General features: G+C 39.2%; 1 long non-coding RNA gene across 1 annotated transcript in view; it reads right to left on the bottom strand.

Annotated features, from left to right (window-relative positions):
* Positions 1–3,295: 3,295 nt before the first annotated feature.
* The window catches only part of LOC136834960 (uncharacterized), a 32,181-nt gene continuing 14,045 nt past the window's right edge, over positions 3,296–21,431 (bottom strand). The window contains exons 2-3 of the long non-coding RNA XR_010851940.1: positions 6,089–6,270; positions 3,296–3,637 (exon numbers count right to left, since the gene is read on the bottom strand). This is a non-coding gene — a long non-coding RNA (uncharacterized lncRNA). The remainder of the gene's footprint in view (positions 3,638–6,088; positions 6,271–21,431) is intronic.

The following is a 21,431-nucleotide window of genomic DNA, read 5'->3' as shown; positions in this document are numbered from 1 at the left end:
ATATGTAAGCGTGGAACAACTGAGTACTGTATGTGACTCCTTAAGAAATTAGATCCCTTGCGAAATAAAAAACTGTAACCCTCTGGACCACTGGAAACGACTGAATTATACTAAAAACATATGGAGTACCAGTCAAGAGAAGGGCTGGCCAGATGGATATTATTATTTTTATTAAAACAGCCTTACTCGGTTTGCATCCCAAGCGTCTGGTATCCTGGCTGTAAACTGGCCCCCTAGGATCTGACCCACATTACCCTACTTTCTTAGGATTTCAAAATGATCATTGCTGTGGCCAGCATTAAGCTTTTCTGGGGTGAAGCCAGTTTGAGGCATGTGCACCCAGCTTTCTCCTGAGGTTGCCTGGAATTACCCCTAATACTCCTATACTATTTCCCTTTCTGCTTTCCTGATTTTCCGAGAATCCTTATTTCCATCTTTAGATCTGGGTACTTTTATAATTTATATTTTTTCTCTGCCGTTGTCCTTGACTCTTGCGTACCATAGTATGGCTACATTTATCAAAGATACTTTCTGGGTTTCTTCACTTATCAGATTTCAACCTGGTCTTCCAGCCAGTATCACATGATCAGTCCTTACGTTGTAGTCCCAGACTACCTTGATTTTATTGTTTTGCAGCACTATTTCTGGTATAGGGCTTTACCTCTAGTCTGCACATGGTAGGCTATACTCTTGACAGATCTTCCGATGAAAAGCCTTAGCGACTGCGTCATGCCTTCTTTTGTATTCACTTTGGACTAACAATGAGCGATCACAATGTATTTGATGGTCTCCATATTCTATGGGCACAAGTGATGCTGATATTTGGCCATCTGTTTTATTTTGTACACATAGTTTTCATAATACTTGGTCATGTGCTGCAGTGAAAATGCCTTCACTCTTGTTAGGCTCTTCCCTGGTCAGCCACTGCCAACCACCGTATCCAGCTACATCCTAAGTCCTCCTCTGTTACTGGCAATAACTAGTCATGGGCTTGTTTGTTTTCCAAATTTCTCTTGAATTTTGCGTCTGGCTCTTCTTTGCCAAAATTGAGTTTTTCATTCCAACCTGTTATCAAGCATTCATCAGATTTCATGATTTTCTGTCTATAATTTCTGCTCCTCAATTGTCTTGTATGCTATTCATCCACTAAATCGCATTAACAGCACAACCCTGAGTTGACTGCCTTTACAATGTTTCCACCACTGAACTTTATATAGTAGTACTTTAATTACCGAGCTTCTCAGCATTTGCCATATATATTCCTATGCCAGCCACAATGCTATACTCAAAGGATAGAACCCCTCACTTGTGAACTTACCTAAGGCTCGTTGCCAAACATCCACAAGAACTTAATGTAGTGCCTTTTGGGTCACCATTAGTGTGCTGGGATTGGGCTCAAAACTAGGAGTCATGCCATCCAACTCACACTTCTCCTTGTTCTAACAGTACAGTAATCAAGGTCATATCCAATACTATGCACAGTTCAGGAACTAAAGATTAGTCATATAGTGACAAGAACTGGATAGGGTAGCGTTATTAATGTAGCTGCTCTCTGATGCCACCTAACTGACAACAAGGGAGAATCGAGTCTGGGCGAAGGGAGACAAAAACTTGTGAAAATATGGTAAAGGAATAGATAGAACTACAAAAGTGTATCAAAAGAGCATTACAGGAAGTATTCAGAGAAAACCAGGATGCACTCCAGCAAGAAAGTATAGGGAAACTGATATCATGCAATGGATAGCGATCACAAATTGATGTTATAATGAGGCAATACAAGTACAGTACAACACTATGTAAAAGAAAGATATTATTTGTGGATTTTAATAAGGCATTAAATAATACACCACGATGAACAATTATAAATGGGAGGTGCTAAAAGATTAAACATGGAATGGTGCAAAGTTATGAAACTAGACAAAATGCCAAATAGTGAGGTTTTGTAATGGACTGGCTGCTGAAGGTTGTACTTGACTGTATTGTGCCACAGCTTAGGCAATTTTTATTATAAAATGGTAAAAAAAAGTATAAAAATAACTGAGGATTTAGTCATGAATATGATACATTTCCAATTAGAAACTTTTGAATCCCATACCTTTACTCATAACCTCTGGGTAAAACTAGGGGAAAGCTTATGCATGCCGAGATGACACACGAAAACAAAAGATGGTGCACTGTCAGAATGTAAATGTAACTGACAAAGCAACCAAAGACGAAGGAAGGAATCATCCACTTTCGCACTATGAGGCCAAAGAAAGTAAGCAAAACATCAAATAAAAAAAACATCAAAATTACACAAAATAAAAATCAAATTTTATAGCATATGCATAACACACCTACTGTGACTGTGCACAAAGGATTGAAATTATCATCAACAAAGTAGCTTACTAAACCAGTAATTCACAAGTCTAAACTAGATGGGATAGCTTTAAAGACATTCATAAATGAAGTGACACCTAGAGATTAAAAATCAGTTTGGGAACTATGACAAGGACTGCAGGGAATGGATTAAAAAAGTATGTGACGACTCAAGGTAATTGAAGGCCAAAGACAATCCGAAACCCTCTAACAATACTGCCTAAAGTGTGCATCCTGGACCGTCTGTAACCAACAGCCGCTGTGCAGCATCCATAGAGAAGATTCAAAGAAACTTATGGAGTTGACTGACGAAAGAATGGATCCCTCCCTCCTGGCACACAGTCTCACCCAGAAGGTCAAAACTAATTCTTAGTTTTTTTTTTTTTTTTTTTAATGAGGGAAGGCTAGACTATTATCAATTCACAGTACATGTGCATCTGATATCTAACCCCGTCTCCTACGACGCTCCTGATTGGCCATTGATCAGCCAGTCACAGGGCTGGAAACTGGCCAGTCTGTTCCAACCGTCACCGAGACAGCATCTAAGCTGCGACCTCTCCTCATGAAATATGTCTTTCAAAAGTTATAACTTTCATTACACCTCAGTTTTACCCGAAGAAAAGTAGTGTTTCTCAATTTCATCACTAAACATCGTCAAGCCAATGATTTAAGGATTATAATGATATATATGAATTATGTACTTCAGTACACTTAATGCTAAAATACTGAAAAAGACATATTTCATGAGGAGAGGTCGCAGCGTAGATGTTCACTTGGTGACAGCTGGAACAGACTGACTAGTTTCCAGCCCTGTGACTGGCTGATCAATGGCCAATCAGGAGCGTCGTAGGAGACGGGGTTAGATATCAGATGCACGGGTGGTGTGAATTAACTATAGCAGAGGACAATAGACTGCCTATCCCGCTGGCCTCTATTCAGAGACTGGGCGAAGAGAAAACTTCCACAAAATGGTAAATAGGATTGTTATTACAACTACATTTGAGTTTTATTGCTTGCCTCTGCTTACTCATCACGTACAATTCTGTAGTACTATATTTCACAGACTTATCACAGGCTATTTGTACAGATTAATACAATATATACTATACCGAATGACACTCACTGACCTTTTAACACACAAAAATGCGATTTTTTTATTTACCTGTATTTGAATACTGCTCCGCTGAAATCCTGTTTCTCATAACGTAACAGAAGATCCAGGTAATAGTAGACCAAGAATTCTGGTTTTTATTGCTATTCATGTGGAAAATTTTTACTCCTGAAATGTTAAAACAAATTTTTTATACCTAACACATGTCATGATTACCGTAGTGATATAATGTTTAATGAAACAATGATTTAATTTATTTTTTAAGTTTTAACTTTCACTGTTAATCTTAATTTTAATCTTTAATCCTTTCTATGCAAAAGCTAATCTGACTGGCAAACCTTATGTCCTCATCTAGCTTGTAGCTGGAGAGGGTGAAAGCAGAAATGGCATGATACAAAACAATCAATTATATATATATATATATATATATATATATATATATATATATATATATATATATATATATATATATATATATACATACACATACATATATACATATACACATATAGGATACACACATATATACAAATGTGTTCTTTATCTTTTTTGCACTATGAAAATAACACGTAACTGACACAGAAATCTTATCCAGATCCATGTGAACTAGAAATCGGTTCGAGAGTTCGTCTTTTCCTAGAAGGGATGGCACAAAGAGAGAGAGAAATGTGTACCAAGGAAACAAGTTTTACATCGTTTAACAGCGGAGATCATTCTAATCAGAACTGTGTTCTAGTTTTGGGAGGACTTTTACAATATTACTTCTTTCTTTGAAATCTCACAAATCAACATTAAATAAATACCATTTTAAAAACAACTATATAGCCACCAAACTGAAAATACATGACAGCACAATATATTCCAACGACTAATCACCTACAACGATCATCAAATATTACAGAACGCACAATATCAACGACTAGCAGGATTTGTTCAATAAATCGTTAAGACTTCGATACAGGATGCGTCACAACAACGTAAGCTCGGGAGACAACACAACGAGACAACCAAGGCCTAGAGAATAGGCCTACACGTACTCTCTATAGCCTACAGTAGTCTAGACCTTGGAGACAAGACAACCACAGATCTCAGCTTCTGATAAAAACCTAGACTGCGATGGGCGAGGTATGTGGGACAGCGTATGGAGGAGTGAATACCACCGAGCTGGTCAATCATGAAAGGTATAGTAGAAGGAAGAAAGCCAGAGGGTAGACCCATGCTACGTGCACTGGGCTCTGAATGCTAACATGATGGACTCTGTGAGGGCACGAGACCGAACACCGGGTAAAAGCATGGCCACCGTAAAAGTCAGGTGCGAGCATTCTCCGTCACCAAGTGACGCTGAGGGAAGGGAGAGGATTTGTCTTTGGCTAGTCGTAAATTTAATTTTTCAGTGTTACTTCATAGAGTTCTTTCTAACATTCTATATATAAGTGAAACTAAGGATATTCATCTAATACTTTAGGCGTACATACGAAAACGATTGCAACTGATTACATTCCTTGTAATTTATCTGAATTTTGTCATTTTTTGTATTAACAAATGCCAAAAGTATAGTTTTTCTATGAATATTTGGCCATTTGAACAAGTAATCTGAAACTTAACATCTACTTTTAAAGTATCAGGAAACTTATAAATACCTAAAGGAACATCACTTCATAAACTGTCATTAGAATCACTCCTACCAACCGCAAGTACGAATAAAAGAGTAGTGTTCTATGTAGGATTAACGCCCTTATTACTATACATTTAACTGTCCGTGGGAAAACCTTGGATTTACAAATGTTACAATGAAGAGACAAGCGCTATTGAACTCGCTACGGTAATTCTACGGAAGGCATTGTTTGTTAATGACATTTTTTTAATGAACAATATTGAGAAGGGTGTTGGCTACATAATGCAGTATGTGAGAGATAACTAGAGAAATTTACCGTCTTTTATGTTTTTGTTTATTTTTTGGCTCATCCCGGACGGGCTGGTGTTAAATATGGCGTCCCGCGGAGCCTTTCTACGTAAAAACATGAACAAAGAAGGTAAATTTCTCACATTATTTCGGCAAAATTCTCGAGTTATCTGTACTGCATCATATACATCCTTTTCTACAGTGTTCTGTCAACAAAACTTCATTAATAAACAATATTCCAGTGCGGAGCTCTTCCCTGGAATACCTTTGTCACAAACCTTAGCGGTCTCGTGCAAGTGGTAGCAAGTCATAGTGCAGTTCGAAAGTTCGAGGAAGTTTCTGAGGCCAGGTTACCTCCAAGGTCTTCTCAAAGGCATATCAATCAACTGAAAAGCCAGGTCACAGTAAAGAATGATCATCATCTCGAACCTGTTACCTCTCTCTCTCTCGCAAATTGTCTGTGAATAACGCTTATGTCGTTTTATAAAGGCCTTCGAGCAAAATTGTCTCACTTACAGAGGATCGCGTGTTAGAAGCATCTGAGGGTTGGTACACGCTCATACTGTATTGAGTAACATTACCGTGTCGGCTTTCAAAAGAAATATTTCAAATATTGAAGTTCTATCTCCGACACTGGCGAACTGATTGAAATTTTACTACCACACAATTATATTACTATCAGCAATAACTATTAAATAAATACAACCCAACCTTACCTTACAGCACACCGACGTATACAGTCGAACCTTTGTAACAAACACTCAGTGACTGTCACCAACACTCAATAACCACGATAACCGATTAACCGCCTCCTTCCGAATTAGACGATGGGGCCGTTTTCGTGTTTTAAGTCACGTTTCACCAAATAAGAACCACCACCCGATACAGCTTTGTCACCCTGAAATGATAACGGGAACTTTAACCTTGACAGAGGCTGATAATCACCGTAAACGCAGATATTGGGTACGATTGTAATGTCGACCTGAAATGGTGTGAATTCTAATATTTTTGTTGAAATCCTGCTTTTGGTTCTCGTGTTTCAAGGGGACGTTACTCATGACAGTTACTACATTAAGCAATCCACACATACATACAAAAACTAGCACAAAGAGTATAAATATATATATACATTTATTATATACCATACATTAGTATAAATAATATATATATATATATATATATATATATATATATATATATATATATATATATATATTATATACATACAGATTATAAATATATATATATATATAAATATATATATATATATATATATATATATATATATATATATATATATATATATATATATATATATATATATATATATATATATATATATATATAAAGGCCAAATTGCAACTGATGGTATACGTCTTCTTGCCTTCATATAATATGAACTCCTTCGTCACCCATGGTTCCTCATTGGCCCGGTCGATATCGTTCTCGGTAGCACTCTGCTAGGCCCGCGTTCGAATCTCCGACCGGCCAACGAAGAATTAGAGGAATTTATTTCTGGTGATAAGAAATTCATTTCTCTCAAAAATGTGGTTCGGATTCCACAATAAGCTGTAGATCCCGTTGCTAGGTAACCAATTGGTTCTTAGCCACGTAAAATAAATCTAATCCTTAGGGCCAGCCCAAGAAGAGATGTTAATCAGCTCAGTGGCCTGGTTAAACTAAGGTATACTTAACTTTTCGTCACCCATTTTCTGGTGAGATCTTTTTATTTACACTGCATAAAAGGTGCATAACTGTAAACTGAGAATACACATCGCATATATAACAATTTATATTTTATAAGTTATTATTTCATAAAAGAATAAATTTAATAAAGCATGAATAAAAATGTAAATAAAAATATAAGCTAACAAAATATAAAAAATAAATTGGCGTACTGCATAATATAAAGGTGACTGGTTTTAAATCTATAAAAGAGAGCTCAGTAAAACATTAAGAAACAATACGTATTTGAACCAAAAGATAGCCCTTCTCGACTCGGACGGTCACGTAATACCCACCAAGCCACAATCCACGTCTATCTCGGGGATATCGCCCCTCTCACCTATAATCTTGCCATTCAGTGACCTGCTTTTTTCCCCTACGCCATCAAGCTATGGAATTCCCATAAAATATAAAATTTAAAATAAAACGCACAACATTTATTTAGATCTATTAAAAGATTTACACAGAGCTTTGGAGAGCCTGCTCGGGTGGTGATGTTGGGAGCTGAGCAGGTTTTCTAAAGCTCAGTGTAAACATTTTCAGCACATTGAAGCAATTGAATTTAATTCTTAATCGTCAATAAAAGTAAATATAAATCTTATGTTCACTACCTGAAATATACGAGTATTTTTCAGTAGGTTTATTTGTAAAACTTAACTTTCAAGCACGTGTATATTTTCACGAATGAATCTTTCAATTTGGGTAAGCCTGCAGTACAGCGGCGCACACGTCGTTCTGTAATGCACGATGTCACGTTGTTGGGAGGGGGGGAGGGGCTCCGTGGGGGCAAAGCCCCACGGCCAGGGTAGGGCAAGGGATCCCCTGAATAGAACATGGAAAATGTATGATATCCACAAACTCTGAAGTGACACCATTCAACAAGTTTCCAAAATAAATAAAAATACAATTAAAACTAAAACATTTTCAAAACAAATGAAAGGTTAACCTATTTGAAAACATCTACGAAACAAAAATAATTGTTCTAGAATAACTGGCCTGAACACTAAACCAAGATACTGAGATGGAAGGAAGTACACCTGCCAGGAGTCCCATCGGGAGACATTGATGGGAAGATAAACCCATCAGGAGAGACTGATGGGAAGATCATCAGGAGACACTGATGGGAAGATGGGCCCATCAAGAGACAATGATGGGAAGATGGACCCATCAGGAGAAAATGATGGGAAGACAGACCCATCAGGAGACACTGATGGGAAGATGGATACCCATCAGGAGATACTGATGGGAAGATGGATACCCATCAGGAGACACTGATGGGAAGATGGATACCCATCAGGAGACACTGATGGGAAGATGGATACCCATCTGAGAAGACGGACCCATCAGGAGACACTGATGAGAAGATGGATGCCCATCAGGAGACACTGATGGGAAGATGGATACCCATCAGGATATACTGATAGGAAGATGGACCCATCACGAGACACCGATAGGAAGATGGACCCATCACAGATGAGAAGACACCGACATGAGGAAGATGGATCCATCAAGAGACACTGATAAATAAACATCAAGAGAAAATGATGAGAAGATAAACTAATTAAGAGACACTAAAGGGAAGACAGGCCCATCAAGAGACACTGATGGGAAGACAGGCCCATCAAGATACACTGATGGGGAGACAGACTATCAGGAGACATTGCAGCAGACACTGATGAGAAGATACACCAATTAGGAGACACTGATGGATAGACCTCTCAAGGGACAATGATGGGAAAACAGACACATTGATGGAAAACAGACCCATCACATTGATGGAAAACAGATACACCAGGAGACATTGATGGGAAAACAGACCCATCTGACATTGATGGGAAAACAGACCCATCAGGAGACATTGATGGGAAAACAGACCCATCAGGAGACATTGATGGGAAAACAGACCCATCAGGAGACATTGATGGGAAAACAGACCCATCAGTAGACAGTGATGAGAAGATACACCAATTGAGGAGACACTGATGGACAGACCTATCAGGAGACATTGATTGGAAGATAGACCTATCAGGGGACACTGATGGGAAATTAGACCCATCGGGAAACATTGATGGGACGACTGGCCCATCAGTGTACACTGATGAGAAGATGCACCAATGAGGAAACACTAATGGATAGACCTATCAGAGACACCATAAGATAGACCTATCAGGGGACACTCAGACCATCAGGAGACACTGATGGGAAGATAGACCCATCAGTAGACACTGATGAGAAGATACACCAATTAGGAGACATTGATGGATAGACCTATCAGGAGACATTGATTGAAAGATAGACCTATCAGGGGACACTGATGGGAAAATAGACCCATCAGGGGACACTGATGAGAAAACAGACCCATCAGGAGACATTGATGGGAAGACCAGAATCTTTGCGACTCAACTGGGCTGCAATGTCGCTAAACAGTGTAGTAAGAGAGGTAACCGAGTCATTGACACTTCAGATCTCGGAAGTCAGGCTTCAAGTGCCACTCCTTAGCATACTCATTTTTTTGTGACGAATTCTCATTAGAAGACTTCTTTTTCTTCTGCCACCCCACCCCTATCCCCCCACAAGAAAAAACTATAAGGAAATGAAAGTTTTTACTATTTGTTATTACTTATAGGTGTGAATAGTTTACATAAATTCTATCATTAATAATATTAAGACTCTTGAATAAAAAAAGGTTACCACAAACGATCACATTTTTCTTCAAATTATCAACCTTTCTAATTCGATAAAATACATTTTCCTATACGTCCATATGCATTGTATCAATGAACAAAACGTTATAGTTACAATGTTATCAAAAATTACACCCAAGTACGGAGTCTTCTCATCACGAAATAGAAAAAAAAGGTCAGATAAAAATCAGAAATAAGAAATCCAGTCTTTGTGCGAGCTGCCATCAAGAAAAAAAGGAATAATGGGAGAAACTGTGCAATTCAGGGCTTCGTCACATGAAGATGTTCGGTGGTATCATTTCATGGACGTAGCCGAGTGGTGGGGGAGGGCGGGAGGGAATCCGTACACCCACCCAAGACCGACCCACCCCTGCCCTCAAATGACAATAAATTATTGTACTACTTCCTTAAAATATCACGAATTTATTTTGTACGACGAACGTAAATTAAAAAGTATATTTAAATACATTCTATTCTCGCTTTGAGGAAACTTTTCCCTATCGAATTTGAGGTTTATTTCTTGTGCATAAATTAAATCTCGTGTCCTGAAGATTGCTTCTTTGGGTATCGCACGTATGAGCAAAATTTGACACTTAAAATGATTTAGTAGCGGTAATGTATGCTGTCGTGATCTCCTTATCATCGACTTAGGTATAAAATGTTTGTTTCTCTCTCTACATACCAGTCTTTTTTGGCACGCAAACGGTTGTTGGTTATTTGCATTTACGGAAAAGCACATGAAACAGGATGGTATTTAAACTTCCGACCTCTGCGTTAGCTGAAAACGCCCACTAAAACACACGAAAAACGATTTGTAAGGAAAGTATATAGAGGAAATTGCCCAGCGAAATACTTTTTACTGTTATTATTATTCAGATGGTGGACCCTATTCATATGGAGCCAGCCCACAGGGGCCATTGACTTGAAATTCAGGCTTCCAGAGAGTATGGTGTTCAACTGAAATAAGTAACAGAAGGTTATAGGAAATAGAGGGAGACGAGATCAGTTATTTGAAAAGAAAAAATCAAGTAACAAAGTAAAAAATAAATAGATAAAAATGCAAGTGAATTATTAAAATACAAGAAGAATTGCATTGCATCTTCGCTTGAACTTTTGAAGTTCCAATGGCACAATATCCTTTCTGTGGTACATCTGGTCCTATAATATAACTTCTATTTTATGCAGTACATGTATACGTATCCAATGTATATCCGGAGGTGAAATTTGTCCAAATTATTATAATGTTAATATCGAAAAATTCTCCATCAGTCTGTGTTAAATCAACATTGCGTAAAATTTGCAAAGGTTTACTAAAGACAAAAAGAATCTGATGTAAACTTTCCATAGACTTACTAAAAGATGAAGGTAATTTTACATGTTTGCAAAGGCCTAATAAAGATATAGGAACGTAAACTTTGCTTTGTCTTTCTGAGGACAAAAGAGTTTTAAATGAATTGTGCAAAGGCTTAGGCTTACTGAAGAAATGCAACCCTATGTAAACTTCGTAAAATCTCAATGAAGACAGTTTTTTCATAACCTAGCAATGGCTTACCGGTGACAAAGGAATTTTACGTAAACTTTACAGCGGCTTACTGGAGAAAGGACTTTTGTTAACTCTGAAAGGCTAACTGAAGAAAGTAGAATTTTGTGTAAACTTTGCAAAGTTTTGCTGAAGACAGGAATTTTATATGAAGTGTTGAATGCCTTATTGAAGACAAAGGGAATTTTATGTGTGTGAAGTTTACAAAGGCTTTCTAAAAACAATGGAATTTTGTGTAGGCTGTGCAGAGTCTTGCTGAAGACATTGAAAAATCTTGAACAAAACACAAGAATTAGAAAGACAGCTCACTCAGTGTAAGTTGTATTTCTCTTACTATCCGAAATACAAAAAAATACAAAAATACCCCAATCTTTGACCTCAGTTATGATACGATCAGTTTGATAGTCCCTTCCCTCTGAAACGTTGGCGCGTCTTTCATTCGTACGCGTTCCATGAATACTATTTGAGATTCTCACTTCCTTCAAACACGTGAACAAGCACCAAATGTCTGAATTGAGACGGTACTTTGCAAGTTGATATGAAGGTTCTGGGGTAAGGTGGCCAAGAGTCACAACGAGGCTCGATGGCCAACAAATTGAGACCATGTAATCACAAAGCAAGGACGGGACATTTCGCCTACCACGGACACAAGCCTCCTTCCGGTTGGAAAGATAATCAATCCAAATGTCCTACGTCGATATTTAGTAGGAGATTAAACATTCCTCTACAAATAACAAAATACAGAGGGATGCGGAAAATAACCTTATATTTGAGAAAAAGAGGGAGCGGGGAGTGAGTTCTAGAGAATACGAGGTCAAAACGGCAGTTACAAAGTCCGCTAAAAAAAAATGCCAAACAAATAAGGGTATAGTTTTCGAGCATACTTCAGATGCTGCCCCGCGAGTTCGTGGTGTTAATCAGCCTATCAAATGTCGCAGATCCTCGCAAGATTTAAGATTCTCTTGCGAGTCAAGATGTGCCCGATTCGGTGGAATGGCCGTGCTCCGGGGTCAATACATTGTTGCCACTTCTTCCTCGTCCTCAAAATCCTACCCTTCCCATGAAAAGCCTCCTTTCTTTGCGAAAACTCCAAACCGTTTTCACACTGCTCTTGCAAATCCGGGTTTAACAGTGTGACTTCAATTTTCAGATTTATTCATGAGTGTTGCTATCCAAATGATGTACTATAAGAGATGATTTTTTTATGCAGCTTTGTAATTTTATATGAAATACAAAGCATGTGAAAGTACTAAGAAAATGCAAAAACTATTATACCTGTAACATTTCAATTAGGTGTGCCTTTTGATTTTGACGTTACTATCATGGCGTTCCTATACCAACGTCTTTTACGTTACCTGCAATTTTTTGTTTACTTTTTCTCTTCTATGTTTCAACCTAATTAAAAAGTTAGGAAAAACAAATTTTTTTTCATCCAAATCTTACAATTAAACCTCAAAAAGTAAGGTTTTAAATTTTCTTTTCTTTCTTTCTGCAAAATGCAGAAATTTAATATTATTTCGTCAGTAATTTATCGGGGTAGTCTAAACTCGTGACAGGTTTTAATCATTTTCTTTTCTTTCCTTTGCAGATGCAAAATCCGTTTTTAAATCACACACATTATATATATATATAATATATATATATTTATATATATATATATATATATATATATATATATATATATATATATATATATATATATATATATACATATATATATATAAATATATATATATGTGTGTGGAGAATCCTCAACAGATGACGCGTAATCAATCAAAAACCGGGTCTATAAATTTATATATATATATTTATATAAAAATTTATTTTAAAGAAACTTATGTTGAGTCATGTATTTTGAGCCCGTCGGTTTGCTCAACAGCATTTAGGTTTTTGAGTCTTGACGTGGACCCAGTGGCGCCCCTTAAAAAATGGCGCCTTTTTTAATGAATCGCCGGATGCTTCGTGGCTTCAAATTTAACCGTCCCTTAAATCAAGGTGGAAGAAGAACAGGTGGAATCAAGCGCAGCTCGAGACGAGTCAGTGACGTCAAACTGAACCAAGAACTACTCACGGTCAAATATTACTGCAATGCATTTCTAGCCATAGGGCACTATTGCATTGTTTTATAGTTCAATTAGTTCATTATTAAGTAGTTATATATAAAATGATATTTCCCTTTAGAGAAGAAAATATATTGTCATATAGCCTACTGTAAATGAAATACGACCAGGATAAAATAATATATTACTTGAGTAAGAATAAGAGGATGAAGAGAGAGAGAGAGAGAGAGAGAGAATTCTGTCGTGAGTTTTACTTAACCTAATAAAGACCTAGGCCTATATCGATATATAATTTTATATATGCCTACTGAAAATCACGAAGGGTTTTGGCCATAATATTAGGCCTACTTACTATAGTTAATTCACTTTAGCTAGATATATCTGCCTGAACGGCCCCCCTAAAATGACTCCTATAACTGTCTACAAAAAAAACAAAAAGCTTTCTTTAGCAGCCAAGTTCAGGGAGGCCTTTTAAGCGAGCTCTTCAGGAGGAGGAATCTAGCTTAAGTAATGCACATTAACCCACGAATTGACAAAAATACAGAGAGAGAGAGAGAGAATCTTCTCATAAATTTTCCTTATCCCATAAAGAAATCTAGGCTAGACCTATACGACTATATGCTGTAAGCCTAGGTATTTCAGTTTATAGCAATGGGCCTAATAGCAACAAAGAGTTAACAAACAATATGAGAGAGTTGATAACAGGCTCAAGCAAAATCACTTTCATGAAAATTATATCAATCATCAAGCAAAAGTGTTGCATAGATATAGGCTTAATAAATAAAACAATTATACAAAAAGAAGGCATACAAAGATCTGAATTGTAAGCTTTATAAACATGCCTTATAAACAGATTAATCAAAATTTTTGTATTCAAAGTCGGCTGATAATAAACCAAACCATTTTCATTTGAGAAATATTGAATTGGCTCTCTCTCTCTCTCTCTCTTTACATAATTCAATTCTAAAATAGGCTAAGCCAACTAAAATATCTTCTATTGATACAGCAAATAAACAATATTTACCTGGAGTTATATCCTTTGTTGAGTAGGCACAGCAGTATCTTTCAATCTGTGTGCATTTTTAGGATGATAATCTAAAAATATATGTCTATGGCTTTCTCTAATACTACCAGGGACAAAAAGAATGGAGCATATTCTTGCATTCTTCACGTTGAAATCATCTTTCCTTTTGCACAGATTAACCTAAGTTTTGCAAAATTAAATGCCTTTTTCTTGGCAATGGCGGTCATGATTATCGCAACCAAACACAGCACATAACACCATCTTTGTTGTCTCTTATCAGCTGATTGAAATGTTAAAAGATCGGCGAATGAGCCAATGAACCTCTTGCCACCCACTTAGCTGGGTTCCAAGTGACGTCACTGCGCGGGAAAACGCAAAACTTGTTCTCTCACGAACTCTCCTTACTCTTCTTTCACCTTGCCTTAAATGATGATCGGAAAACTGGTGCGTTCGTCAAAACATAGGCTGCGACTCTATGTCTATGATTTCCATTCTGATCGATATGAATAAAGATGTTGATTTAAAATCTAAATTTATTTCAGAAAAGAAACCACCAACTTCTTGATTTATCTCGCAATAAAGACGAATATCATTTGCTGGATAAGGATATGCGTGGTAACAGCGTACTGACCCAAAACAAAACGGGCCCGAGCGGTCTTGGCACGAGTCTCTTCCTAAATTTGCCATCTCATATCAGTCACCAGTGTCAACTCGACGTCAAAGCAATGCCGATGTCGTGATGATACTTCAATCAAACAGGGATGACAGTCATGCTATTTCTCTCTAATTTTGCTGAAAGGGTGTATTTTACAGCCCTGGGTAAAGTGGAATTAGATCATTGCACCAGTCTGCAAAATTCTGCGACGGAATTGCAGAAGAAAAATTAAATTCCTGGAAATTCTGATGGGTGGCGAGTGAACACAAACCTTGCTGGTGTGTGTGTGTGTGTGTGCAGTGGTGCATATAGTGCAGCAGATTGCTGTAAAAATCGTTCAGATAGTGAAACAAGCATGAAATTTGGCACAAACATTCCTAAGACTACGCTCTCTTAGAAAAGGGCGCTGGCCACCTGAAAATCCAAGATGGCGGCTATTTTTCAAAATGGCCGCCATCTATGTTGAGATTCACTGGTTTGGGAGCATCTATTGATGGAATATGCCAGTTTTTTTTTTTAAACTCGACTTTTAGGTTATAAAAATGTTCCATACCACACATTTTATTGAAAACCCTTTACTAAATGAATTGTAACCAAGATGGCGTACAAAATGGTTGCCATAAAAGTTTTTTTCTATCCACAGCGCTTAGCAGACATAGAGACCAACTGTTTTTATTTAATGGTATATTCATGTGATCAGACAGTTTAACTAATATGCTATTTTCAACTGAAATAGTAATGGTATGGTCACATACAACATTGTGTCTAAGACTGTAACCATAAAAAGAAAAGAAGAGAAATACGGACTAAACGCAACTAATCTATGTATAGGTCTCTCAACCTACACCTTTGAAAATTCGAGGATAAGAAGGTAGGCATAGCATGACACGTTGGATGCTCAAGCTAGATTATCTACTGAAGAGAGGGCAATATTTATCTAGACTTCACATTTGCAAGTGCACAGAGCTGTGCAGGGAAGACCCAGCTTTGTAGCACTTGCACCTTTCCTGACAGCCTGCTTTGCATCCACATTTGGTAAGCTGTTGGCAACTCTTGGCTAAGGGCGAGTTGGTTGTCCAGAGGACTTGCCATGCTTCACCAGACTTTTGCCATCCCCACTCAGCAGGGTTCTCTGGCTGTGGCTGACACTGGGTGGCCTGCCCCACACACAACCAGCCTGGTACGCAGCACGCTTGGTGTGTTGGAGGAGAGCCCCTGGTTGGTGGAATGGCCTCATATGCCCTTTGTTTTCTGGCAAACATATCAAGTCTAGCCTCATCCACAGTGCCAGCAGTGCTGGATCTTTTCATACATAAGTATGACAAACCCTCCAGGACCTTCAGGTCACTCTCTTCCACTCTGAGAGGGTAGTGACTCAGTTTGGAGAACACAGTAGAGGCCTCTGGAAAGATGTTCCATGTCTGCCAGGCGGTCTTCTTGCCCTTGCTCCGGAAGGCTGACACTGTATCACAGCCTGTGAACGCATGGAAGAAGAGCATGCCATTCACCTTCTCCTGGCCCAGAGAGTTGCACAGGTCATGCACAGCAATCCAGCGCAGGCTCTGGCCTTGGCCAAATGCCACCCATAGCTTCTCTAGCCCTAGATTGTGGAGAGTGGAGAAAGCACTGACTGCAACGACAAGAACATCTGCGTCATTTGCTTTAACCGTGATGGTCTTGGCTCCATGTTCTGTGGCATATTTGGCATGGAGAAAGATGCGGGTGTCAGCTTCCTCATGAGAGCACTTTTCCAGTCCCTGAAGACTAGCCTCATGAGTGCTGAGGACAGCAGACCCTTTCGTGGCAATGACAACATTTGTGGCAGACATCTGGGCAACTTTTTGTCTGCCAGAACTGGAACAACTCTGTCTTGTTGGCATCGTGTCTTAGGAAATTGCGCCAGTTGGATGGAATTGTGTTCTTGTCTGTCACCTTGCGCCTTCCTCCTTGACCACGTTGGAGCCTGGTCTCAGCTTTGAGGCTGGATGTATTGTATACATCAAATACAAGATGTGATGATGTGTACTTGCTGCTATAGGATTGTATCACAGGCAAGAAGTCGCAAAGTGCATAGCCCTCAAAGGTCTTTTCCTTTCTTTGGTGGCAAGGCATGGACCAAAGCTGATCCATCTACAATGAGGACATCAGTCTTTGGTTCTTTGTCTTCTAGTGTAACATGACTCTCCAGGACCGAGGTCAGCTGAGACTTCTGACATGTGTACAGCCTACCACCCTCACTAAGGGAAGCTGGGAATGTTTGATTCTCGTGCTGGAAGAATTCCTGCAGATCACATTCACGGCTCTGACAGGATATAAATAGCTTTGAGAAAAGCTGGCAATCCTCCTTCAGAAGTTTCTGCTTTGACTGTTCTACAGGAGCAGCTTCTTGCCTGAAGAAGTCAGTTCTGTTCTTCTTTATCGGCTCATAGAAGGAGACTGCATTGTTTGCCAAAGAGTCTGAAAACTTCTGAAATTTAGTGCGCCTCTGTCAAGGTGTGTCTGTAGAAGTTCTGCTGAGCTGGGGTGGGCAATGTCTTTGTTGTCAATGGAATACAGATCCTGGCTCTCTTCCTGAAAAGGACTTCCCAAGTGTTGCAAAGCCAATGACAGCTTGCTGACTCTCTCCAAGAATGTCTTCTGCGCATGAGGTGTTTGTTCATGGTGTGTTGTCTGCTCATTAGACTCCTTACTTTGAACCTCTGTTTCGTATGCAGACACCAAGCGGATGATCTCTGGGCCAGCCACCATCCATCTTCTGAGTGCTGACGGATCTTCAGTCAGCCCAATGGCTCCGCCATCAGCCTTTATAAAGGCATTGGTCTGCTCATGAGCTTGGTCAAGAGCCATTGCTGAGAACTGGCAACTGGTCTTGTGCACAACAAAGTTGCCAGCCTTGAACTCCTTGTGCAACTCTGGGTGTGAACTCTCTAGGGTAAGCATGTCCCTGAGGTGAATAGGCAACCAACGAGCATAGTTTGTATTATTGTTGGAAAAGAAGTAGGGTATCAGCTCATGCAATGCCTGGCAGTAGAGGACAAAATTGGCCTCACGGAAGGACCTGATCAGTAGGAATATCACAAGTTCCATAGACAACACCATGTGCCAGAAGTGGAACTGTGGACTCTGCTGTCTTCGAAGGTCACACCACTCCTCAAACTCTAATGCCTGCTCATTGTTGTTTGCTTTCTCAGCACAGTAGTCAGTGTATGCTGTCCTCAGGAGTTTGTACAAACTAGAGGCTGTAACCTGGTGCATCTGCCGTGTCCTGGTTACACTTGCAGCTGACAGGAAGGGATTCTGCAGTTCCAGATGAAGCAACTCCTGCCTCCACCAGAGCTCCTGTCCAACCACTGCCATGAAGAAGAGTACCAAGAGATGTCATTGCTGCCATCTCAATGTGCAGACCACCAAACATTACCAGATACTTGTCTTCGCCATACTGATCAGGCCACTGCCACTGCACCTGCTTTGCTACGGCATAGATTGGCTGATCAGCTGTGATTATGGGTATCTGGCCAGGGTTCAGAAAATCAGTGACATCCTGCACTTTCTGCATCACGCGGTGTTTGATCGTAGCAAGAGAATGAGCCTGATCACGCAGGAGAGGAAGCAATGAAGTTATGGTTACTTCAAATTCTGGGGCTTCTCTTCATTTCAACGTGAACATGGGAATGTTCCTTGCCAGCATTGTGTACCCATCATGGTCTAGGACATGATGACTTGGAGGTGATGTCAAGTGCTCACCTCTTTGTCCTTCTGATAAAGACAACACAAACTCCAGTTTGTTTTTCTACTGCTCAATATTGGATTGGCATCACATTCTGCCATGATTTCACTTTTGATTAAGGCCGAGGGTTATCCTTTTACCACCTTAAACAAAGCACACATTCCTGTATGGGATTCAACTAGGTTCGGTCTCCCCACACCCAGCCCGATCATTCATCCAGTGCCATTTAAGTCCCGTGTGATCTGTACACCATCCGGGGTAAGTACATGAACCATCATGTACAGCTCTATACCCTTGGCTCAGCTCTCCCGCGCTGGCACATCCTGTCTATTCAGGTGCGGCTATCTAACTATAGCTGGTCTGGGGCTGTTAAAAGCATTTGGGACACTAAACTAAACTATACTACACAACTACTAGTCTAAGACTACAGGATTAGTAAAGCTGGATTAGCTGGCACTGAACCCCATGCTGAGTTACACAGCAGTGATGTCACCAGTGTGCCCTGGTTGTGTGCAGACATACACTCTTTTACATTTATTAATTTTCCTTCAAAATTGATGAGTTATTCTGAAAGAGATGGCCCTCATTAGGATCTAAAACCACAGAAACCAAGATCCATGCTTAAAACGATAATTGTTGAACGGGCATTATTTCTCATTATAATTATTGTTTCTACCTTTTCTTGGCAGCCATATAGCCCCCATATTTAAAGGTAAACTGTACTGGGAAGCTACAGAAACATAATATTCACAAGAAATAGTATGGAAGAGCTTTTTACCATATTGCTAGAAGCAAATACATGCCATTCTAGTGAAAAAAATTAGCCAAAATCTGTCGATACTGGCCGCCATCTTGGAATTTGGCCGCCATATTAAATTTTTTTTGCGTACAGCGCCCTTTCTGATAGAGGGAACTTTAAAGAGCACTTGTGCAATATTTCATGCTTGTTTCACTATCTGAACGATTCTTATGAAATATGCAATTATCTGCTGCACTAATATCGCATAGTCGCATATAAAAGGGTAGACATATAATTGAGATTTTTTAATTATATAACGTTATGTCTGACATAACGCTATATCTGAAAAACAGTAACTCCCGAGAAAAAAAATTAGACATCAAATATTACATTTCTCATTTCGACCTCACGCTTCAGTGGACGACGTCCTGTTTAAGAGAAGAGAAAGCTTTCTCTTAGAAAGTAAATGACAAGTTGAACAAAATAATATATTTATACATTACAAAAAAAAGATAAGCTCCCAGATGCATGATTCCTATCGTCGACACAGTGTTATCTGATGTACAGTTACAGAGTCAGGAATAAAAAACCTCGGTAAAGCAGGAATTCGATTCCGAAAAGAAAGTGGAAAATGCGCCGAAGTTTCTTCGGCGCAATCGAGTTTTCTGTACAGCGTATAATACTGTATGAGCCGCGGTCCATGAAACTTACAGCCACGGCCCTGTGGTGGCCTGTCCTATAGCACTGCCAGACGCACGATCATGGCTAACTTTAACTTGAAATAAAATAAAAACTACTGAGACTAGAGAGCTGCAATTTACGTTTGATTGGAGGGTGGATGATCAACATACCAATTTGCAGTCCTCTAGCCTCGGTAGTTTTTTTAAGATTCGCGGGCGGATAGAAAAAGTGCGGACGGACAGACAAAGCCATCTGATTAGTTTTTCTTTTACGGAAAACTAAAAAACCATTTGGAACTACCCTCCTAACCGGAGCAAACAGCCACAACCGTTAGAGAGACGTTACGAAACCTGTGGATGATCAGAAAAAACCGCCTGTTGTATAGAACAGGCCAGAGCCAGTGTCACTGATTCCGCAGTTCAGCGGACTTCCTAGCTTACAAGGATGGAGATGTCAAAATGTTAAAGAAATGAGTTGGGAACAATGGAAGGGCTTTCACCAATGAACTGAAGAGAGGACTGAACTGCGAAAGCAATAATTATCTTAATTATCAAGAGCTTTTGCCGCTGCTGCTACTAATTCTATTACACAACACTTGTACTATTACTACACAAGTGTCGGTTGATATCAATTTACACGGAGGAAGAACAAAACTACCTAATAACATTACTAGCGAACGGAAAAATACAAAGGTTACAACAGCTGCTATTACTCACACCAGAAACAGGCACATGTATTCACCCTGACTATGGGTACAAAGCAATTGCCTGAACGAGAGGGAGAGAGAGAGAGAGAGAGAGAGAGAGAGAGAGAGAGAGAGAGAGAGAGAGAGAGAGAGAGAGAGAGCCTCGTTATAAGAGTACAATGCACTTGCAAAAATGAGTACGTGAGAGGGAAACGCTGCTTCGAGAGAAAGAGGCCGCGTCTATAAGAGTACAATGCACTTGCAGAATAGCATACTCAGCAACAGAAAGTTTAAAATTGCTATGGGCGGCAGAGGTCGCATGGGACTATAGACCATACAAAGACTTTCTGTTCTAAACAACGGCGCAGATTAAGTGATGACATAACATAATTACAAACCTGTGTCACGTTTTGCTTTTATTCCACAATCATTGCCATTTTGTACTGCACTTTCGCGGGGATTGTTTTGGGTCTAAGGGTGCGTACTGTACACATGGGCGAACAGTATTTTTACTTCAAAAGCTGACCAACAATTTTCTA

Source organism: Macrobrachium rosenbergii, chromosome 54 (assembly GCF_040412425.1).
Source record: "Macrobrachium rosenbergii isolate ZJJX-2024 chromosome 54, ASM4041242v1, whole genome shotgun sequence".
NCBI classification, from domain to species: Eukaryota; Metazoa; Arthropoda; class Malacostraca; order Decapoda; family Palaemonidae; genus Macrobrachium; species Macrobrachium rosenbergii.
The sequence above is the reverse complement of the archived record's forward strand: the minus strand, read 5'-3'. Positions and strand labels throughout refer to the sequence as shown.